Here is an 8,685-nt window from a genome sequence, read left to right as displayed (position 1 = left end):
CTTCATGAAACAAAGCGAGTACCCCTGTGCCCATTGTCCTCTTATTACTGCTCAGGAAAAACAACTTGGAGCTGTGCTAGATAGCTCTAGAGAAACATCAGCAAGCAGCGAGTGGGTAGCATCGAGCCAGCAGAGGGAAACAGCTGGAAGACTCATTGTAGGATTAGTTGTTTTACTTGACTTTTTTAAGGAACCTTGTATTTAACTAAATCAACTATATACTCTAGCTCTGGGTAAGAGCGAGCATTTAAGTGCTGAGCACTGCCTGTTAAAGATGTTGGAAGGTAGGAAATAATTCAAACATCTCCAAAGAGTTAAAATTGGAAAGCTGGGAGTTAAATTGAAAATTCTGAAGGTGTGAAATTTGCCTGTTTCATATCAGTAAAACTATGTTCTAAATGCTTCACAGTAGTAACTGTCTACATTTAATACTTCTGCAGAGATTTTTAAACATAAGACTCTAGATTTCTAAAAGTGAATTTTTAAGTGTCTGAGGGAGCAATAAGCAGAAATGTCACTGAAGTCAGACAAACTCAGTCTTAAAGCAAAAATTGCAGGAACCTTTTATCAATATGTGATGATGGGTTCTTTATTGCTGTCAAACTGGATGTTTTTCTAAAAGATAGTCTGGTTGTAACAAGATTCCCTTCAGGGAATGCCCCTTCAGAGCAATCCTATGGCCTGCCTTATGCTGGAGGTCACATTGCAGTCTGTTCTTGTGGTCTTATCATAAAGAAATTATGGAAGTCATATTAATGAAAAATGTCCATGTTACGTTATTTAAATGATGCTTGGGTTTCAGTGCTGAGCACAGGAAGATCCAGGTAACAGTTACTGGGCTCTCCAGATTTGACAACCAAATAAGATATTTCAAGTATTCATTTATGTCCACCTAATTTTTTAATGTTTGGAGGAGAAATCTTGACCTTAATCTCTAATGACATTGATTCTACAGATACGTCTTGAAAATTCTTTGAAGATTAAAAGAAGGCAGAGTCTCCCCCCAAAACTTACTAAAGACTTCACCTTCAAAACTAGTTAATATTGAGGAAAGGAAAACGTGCTGGGCGAGGAAAGGAAAACGTGCTGGGTGTAACCTCGGCTTTCTCCCTTGGGATGTTGGAATAAGAGTTCTGACAGCAGCAGCCATCCCCATGAGCCCCAGGTGACCTCTGAGGTTTTTGGAGCATGCCTTATGTCATTAGCTTGGGTTTTGCTTATATGAATGAGTACTTGCCAAGGTGCTTATGTTTTCAGCGTTTGGTGGGGTTTTTTTTTGCTGCTGCTGTCACTGTCTCAGTCACCTGTACAGCATGTTAAATGTCACAGTATATTTTCATGTATCTGTAATAATGCAAAGAGCAGTAGGAGACATAGACACATTCAACAGAATGTGTGCTACTGAGTACTGAAGTTATTTTGGGGTAATCAAGGAAGGGCTAAAAAGATGAAAAAAATTGTACTTTTTAATTGCAAACTGACATACTGCTAAAACAATTACATTTAACAACATCCTCAATAGTAGCCACAGTATTTCAGGTCTGTTAATAAATGGGATCTTCCACATTCTCATTCACTGAGACAAGGATACTGATTTTCAAAAACTTCTGTCTCAGATGTCTTTGAATATTTGTCACATTTGCTTTTAACTCCAGCTGCCGGAGGACAGAGGACCTGAACCCAGCCCCATGGCACAACATATTGTGAACGTCTATAGCACGTCCTGCAGATTTGCCTCCCCATGAAAATATACTGTGGCATTTATGTCCTAGTTTTGCTATGAATCTGCTCTTTTAATTCTTGTTTAATTATTATTCAGAAGTTTCTGGTTTGATAATGTTCATTGTAGCCAAAGGCTTTCACAGAACTTTTAAAGATTTTAAATCGTGGCATTTTCCTCTACATCCAGATGTATTGTTCCTCATCTAATCTAGCTAGTAAGCAAATGGATAGTAGAGGTAGAAATACAGTGCTTACTGTATACAAGTGCTATTGTAGCAAGGAAACAAAAAGATCTGCTTCTTAAAGAAGGAGATGTTTCCAAAACCTATATTTTCATAACTTTTTTTGGAGGAAGATTGAAGCACTTTACCAAAACTACTCTTCATTATTCATTAGATAGGGTAGCACAGCTGGTATCATGGCTTGGGCTATCACCTTGGGATACAGGTGTATGTTCACAGTATACTCTCTCCACTGATTTGGTATGTTCACTATTTAACAGTAGGTTAGAGCTCAGAAGCATGGTGCAACACTTTTTTGGGTTTTCATTTTTAATGGCAATAGGTCTTAACACAGTTGTGGGAGTAGTTGAGTCTCATTCTTTTCCATGGTACTATGTCATTTACAAAAACCACATGATTTTTGGGGGAAGATTTTTGTTCATATTAAGTAAGGAAGAGGCAAGGAAAATGACCATTTGAAAGGATTTCTGCAGGCCTAATGCTTGCACAGTGCAATGCAGAACTGTGCCAGACATCCCTGGGGAACTGTGAGGTCCACGGATGAAGGGGCACAGTGGTGAGGCTGTGCTGTGCAAAGCTACCAGCTCAGGTCTTGAAATCACTGTATTTGTTTGTATCTGTTTCTGTGGTAACTGCTCTTGCTCTCAAAGATGACGGCTATTCCGAGCGCAGCACTACCATTTCCAGGTCCAGAGGCAGCTGGCTAAGGATTGTTTTTCAAGGGTCTTACACCTTGGCTTGATATGGAAGTGCCCACAGATTGTGAATTCTGAAATATTCCTGAGAAACAGCTGTCGGGATCAAATCTGTAGGTTACCGTTTCTCTCCCACAAGAAGAGGCAGTAGGGAGGTGACTTGCTCTGAAACCAAGGTGCCATTTCCTTAATTTATTTCTGGTTCCATGTTTAGGTTTTTCCAGTGGTAACTGGTGTCTTTTTACAGTCATGCGCTGCAGACATGCAGTACCGAGGAAGTCTCTCTTTGACCAAAGTCACCCTGTGTGTTTGGTGCTTTAATCACTGTAAGTGGCAACAGTTACCTGTCATAGCTGTGGCATGACTGCCCTAAGAAATCAATCATACATCAGTGGTTTCAGTTAGAAACTGCTGAATGATATTTTTCTTTCTACTCTCCTCAGTCAGGAAATTCACTGGATAATGAAATTGTGCCCAGGTAAACCACAGGTATACAAGGATATATAATTGATACCCAAAAGTTCCAGCGAGTTTTTAGAGATTGGTTTGGAGCCAGTTTCCTAATCCAGACAAATTCCTCATCAGCATTATGTTCCTGACACTAGGTTTTCTTTGTAGAATTTTTGAAAGGCTGAAAGTCTTGCTGAATTTAGCGAGCGCTTTGTGAAAGTGTCACTCATTTACCCCCAGTTGGATAAACATGGAAATTAGCTTATCCTGGGTGGATGTGGGGGGAAATGTTTATAACCTCCACAGTATGTGCCTACTATCTCCAGAATTGCAGCGCAGACGTAGAACTAAATGTGCAGTTGCAGGTTACCTGGCCCTTTGTTGCTGATATCAAGTTAATGTTTCTCAGTGGTATTTTTATGTGCCCTCAGGGATATGTTCACGGTTATTCTGGTGTTGCTGATTGCCCTGGTCTGGAATCACGGCCCTAGAAGCCCCACAATCAGCCCCACCTGTGAATAAAAGAAGACAAGTCCCCATTTGCTGGGGGTACTTCTCATGTAGCCTGACGTTCAGTACAATACTGTAGTCCTGCACACCCTGTGTGACAACGGGCGGGTGCAGCACAGAGTCCTTTTTTAAAGATTTTATGAGGCTCTTATAATGGGCTATAAAGCCATTTATAATCCATTTGTAAAGCCTTCAAAGATTGTAATACACTCCTGAATTACACGTAAAATCTAATGTCTTTGAAGACTATGGCCAAATTTGATTTCGTATTGGTCATGAAACTTCAGAGAAACTCTGCTCCTTACAATGACACCTTCAGGGTGTCTGCTCCAGGTCAGCACTGACAGCAGTCAATGTCATTCAGATTTTCACAGCTGTAACTGGGATTAGACCCATTTATTATGATTTTATGAACTGGCAGGCACTAAAGCTACTTGTAGGAGACTGCATCATCCCTCAGTAACCTGTATATGTTGTAAGAGAATTTGAAAAAAACATACTATCTAGGATAAGTTTTGGTCTTTGGATTGCTCGGGCTACCAAGTGGTTAAAATGAGCAAAACCTTGCCCGCTATGAGCCTAGTCACTCCTTTGAACCTTGGACTAGTTTGGACCTGTGCTGTGGTGCCCAGGCTCCGCTGATGCAGCACTTCTCCTTTAGAGAGTGGTTGAAAGCACCTGTGTTACAAATCTGTCTTTCTCCATTGAGCCTTACATTTAGATGCCTATGGCTGGACAGCGTGTGTACCCATCGTAATTGTTACTTGTTCCTTCATTTTATTTGTCAGCTTTTCCTTTTTCTTTTGTTTCTCTCTACATGTTGGCTAGGCCTTTTCACTTAAATTATCTTCCAGCTTAGAAATGAATGATCTCTGAACATGAGACTCTGCCCCTTAACAAGCAAATGCTTGTACACAGTAGGAGAAAAAACAAAAAGCCTCAGTTTTAACTGTGTTCTGGCATAGTGCTTCTGCCATTTAACCTGGTAAATAACCTGCATTAATCTAAAAGAGATGGTGTGTTCCATTTTTACTAGACAATGGACTTAGATTTCAGTTGCAGGTAGTTGAGCGAAAGAGCCTGGGTTATGATTTGGTAAAATGGGAACTTCTAAAAGTTCATGCTTAAAAATATGAAGCACAGGATTAAAAAAGCAAAACCCAACTGTCATCCCTACCGTATTCAGATACGTTTACTTCTGTCTGGTATTATATGTATACTTTTAAAAACACCATTCTTGCTTTAAATCTCTTTCACAGTGCTGCCCTGAATCCCAGCGAACACCCTGTTTAACAGCTTCGAAGGTGATGTTCTGTTTCTACACTTCACTTTAATGAACCCAACAAGATATTTACTGTGAATATCTGGTGATATATCTTTTCAATCACTCTTGACCAGTCTGTGAAAGAATTTAATACATAATTTGTCTTTACTATATAAACAATGTGTATGATTACACTTGTGCAGATGCGTGTACATACACACATATATATAATATCTATGTATAGATAAGTCTGTGGATTGCATTTCTGTTAAATAAAAGCACATTCCTTATTTAATGATTCCAGTTCAAGAAGGGAGCTTAAATCTTCCCAGTAGACATCCACCGAATGTCCTAGTTAGTATCTTGTTTGTTAACTGTTGAACTTTTAAGGCCATGACTTTTGGTTTCTCTAGTTGGCCTCAACTTTATACTGTTAGTCTGGCAAACACTGCGACTGAGAGAAGTTCTGACAAGTGTTGTGATAGTCAGAAAACAGAAATACATGTGAAATTGGAAAAATGCTGTATCATAGTCGGTGGAAATAAGGCTCATACACCACTGTTTGTTGTCACAGTATCTCTGAAGCTAAACTGCCCTGGTAGTGCTTCTTGTGGCTTCTCCTGCAACAGAGATAGTAGAATAAATGGATTTCTTTTTCCTGGTACCAGGCGCTGTCTCAAAGGTGCTGAGCCTAATCCTCCTTCTCACGGGCAGTGTAACAGATGGTCGCTGCACCTCTGCTTTCTTGTCCTGGTGTTAGGTGGTGAAAAGCATCTTCTGCTGAATTCTTCATTTCCACGTAGTCTTCTGTGGGTGTATCGGCAATAAACAAAGTCTGTGTTTCAGCTGCACTTCTGATTCATTAAGACAAACCTTTTAGAGAGAGTCCTGTGCACAGGGAAGCTCCAGAAATCTGAGGTGAGGCACAGTAGGTTACTGTATCCTCCAATCTGACATAGTTTTGACCACACTGTTGTGGCAAGCATTGATTCAATTAAATAAAAATAAAGCTTTTTGCAATAAGATATATCCAACATTTAGCCTTAAGACCCTTTCATAAGTGTTATAATTCAAACTGTGATTCCATTCTCCTTCCTTCTTAATGTTCTGTAGTATTTACAGTGTTGCCTAAAGATGAAGCACTTTGATTAGCTTTCTAAATCTAATGGAAATCACTTGCTGATAATCACATTTCTTTCTGCACTTATTGCCTTCTTATTAGGATAATGAATTACTCCAATAGCCCTCTCCCCTCACAAAACAAAGAGACATAACTATTGTCTAAACACTTTTGTATATCAGGGAGCCAAACCATCATATTTGCAAAAGTGTTTGTTTCAAGGATTTTTTATTTTTTTTTACAGTTTGACAAAGCTAATGTGAATATACCTGCAACTGTAATTTGTTTCAAGCTGATTGTTGAGTGTTGTGTAAACATATTTGATGTGTAGTCCCAAAACATCTCTGTAACTGGATCTAAATGCCTAACATTAACAAAACAGTTCTGGGTTTTCACTAACTGTTCTGAAAGGCTCATGTTTTTTTTCTTCTTCCCACTGAATCTGTGACCACTAACATAGAAGAAGAATCATTTTAGCTGTAGATGAAAGAAGTTCAATAATCTTGTATCAGGATGAACTGCTATATAAAGAAATACCAAGTTTTCTAATGAATGTGTTATATTATTGTACCTACATACAATCAATATTTGTACATCTGTTGGAGACCTGTCTGCATTTCAATATTTAGCCCCACTGCATGGACACTTTATTGATATGCAGTTAACGCAGTTGCTTTGGCGCTTTTCAATGTACTTCACTTGTTTTTATCCTTTCAGAAATCCACCAAATACTCTTGGTTCTTTTTCTTTGCATTTGTCACTTTGTTCAATGAAGCATGACTAGAAAAAGAGAATGAGTAGATACTATTTTTGTGGTCAGCAAAGCAGCTGCCAGTTGATAGAGTGTGTACGTACGTATGTATACGCACTGTCTGGGAATGTTTCAGTTACAAATGCAGCCACCTACATTAATGATATCCCTATTCAACATTTTTAAACAAGCACAAATAATATTTGTAAAAAAAAAGTTTAATTTTATTTATTATAGTAATAAACTATTTTATACATTACAGTTGCTTTGGTGTGCTTTTCTATGTGTTGAGTATATGCTTATAAGATCAACAAGGGGGGGTGTTTAAGTTACTCTCTAGAATTTCTGGCTAGCCATTTTGTTGCTGTCGTTTTGTATCTTGAATATTACCAGTAGAGAAGTTTGATATTACTGGTTTGGTCGTAAACAATTCAGGTTGTTTTCTCAGATTTCTGTCTGCTGTGTATCAGTACAAGCGGGATTTACACTGCCAGGGTCACTGTAAACTGAACTCAGGTGTTCTGTAAAGGGAATAACCTGGCACCTCCGGCAGCGTCCTGCACTGTGGGGTCCAGTCTGGGCCAGGTGTCTGCTGAGCAGGAAGGAGATCCCTGGAAGAGTGGCTGTAGCCTGTCCGAAATGATCATTTGATGTCCTGAGGGTACATGTGTCTGTCTGGGTTCTACACTGTGTTCCCTACTGCAATATCTGAGAACTATTACAAAACTTCTGGAAACCAGAGTAATAGAGATCAGAGACTTCTGCTGGCCTGTCACCTGCTGCAGAAGAAGGCAACCTTACCACGGACTTATATGAAGACAAAAACAACAGGAATGGAGCCCCTAATAGTGTGTGTGTCACCTGCCAGTGACACTACTGCAACAGGGTATTATTTTGTTGGCTACCTCAGCAAAGAAATCAATAACCAAATGCGATGGGAATGGGAGATCCTTTCAGGTCAGGACAGGCATACATGACGGGATCGCACGCAGCAGATGTTCCTGGGGGCCAGCAGCTGCTCTGGATGTGTATACAGAGTTCTAGTCCTCAGGATGTCAGCCTGGACCCCATGAGCTTCACACCCATTTCTGTGGCTTGTTCTCCATACTCTTGCTTGAGGGTTTGGTGAGCGCGGCTGTCACCTGCATTAAGACACTTGATGGGATTGTGAATCTCATCTTCAAAAGAACAGCAATAAAGCATAAGCTTTCAGACTGCAGAGCCGAAGCTAAACCGTACTCAGAGCAGCCAAGGAGCACAATGAGGAGCTATTTTTAACACCATTTCTGCATCCACTGTAGTATGTGATGTGACAGGCTCTCCAGTCAGCTAGCATCGTTTCACAGGCCAGTATGAAACCCCAGCTTTCTTTTGCTTAATGTTTTACAGTGTTTCCTGCACTTACTAGAATTTTTTTACCATAGTGAAGGCATGTACTTTTTGGGTGATTTTCTGAGGTCTCTGGAGGCTGTTGTTCTCATTTTCTAAACTATTATTTATTTTGCTTGGGCTTTTCCTGCATTCTTACCAGCCTCCCTGGTTGTGCTGCAAGCTTAAATTAGTGCAAAGAGGGGTAGCATTGCCCACACAACGTTCCCTGTCCCGGCTTCCCTCCCATCAGCCCCTCAGCATTCCAAACCAAAGGTTTTGAGTGCTACAGCACTTTTTGCCCAGATTTGTGTGCCAAATTGCAAAGGCTCATGTTCCACCTGCTGGCCCCTCAGGGCTGGGCTCAGCTGAGCAGCCCCCTGGCCCACCTGTGCCAGACCCTGCTCCTCATTCATTGCACCTGGGAGCATTTGCAGAGCAGACACAAAAAGCTGCTTCTGTTTTGTTACTGTAAAGGACAGTACCTGTAAGATTTTTGAAGGTGTGTAGCCAGAGGAGAGCTTGAGGTTAGAGCTTGTGTAATACCATGCAGCCCCCCTGGG

At 40.4% G+C, this 8,685-nt stretch overlaps 1 protein-coding gene across 3 annotated transcripts in view; it reads left to right on the top strand.

Annotated features, from left to right (window-relative positions):
• The window catches only part of KCNH1 (potassium voltage-gated channel subfamily H member 1), a 185,385-nt gene that overhangs the window by 166,636 nt on the left and 10,064 nt on the right, over positions 1-8,685 (top strand). Inside the window, exons 11-12 of one of the 3 annotated variants that reach the window (XM_026844474.1) lie at positions 4,879-4,923; positions 5,552-7,012. The gene's annotated coding sequence lies outside the window, so the exon portion shown is untranslated. Of the gene's footprint in view, positions 1-4,878; positions 7,013-8,685 lie in introns of those variants that run through there. The other 2 variants (XM_026844475.1, XM_026844476.1) reach the window with 2 other exon arrangements.

The sequence above is a fragment of the Athene cunicularia genome (assembly GCF_003259725.1).
Source record: "Athene cunicularia isolate RWA chromosome 3 unlocalized genomic scaffold, athCun1 chr3_part1, whole genome shotgun sequence".
Classification (NCBI taxonomy): Eukaryota; Metazoa; Chordata; class Aves; order Strigiformes; family Strigidae; genus Athene; species Athene cunicularia.
Note: the sequence above shows the minus strand (reverse complement) of the source record. Positions and strands in the feature narration are given on the sequence as shown.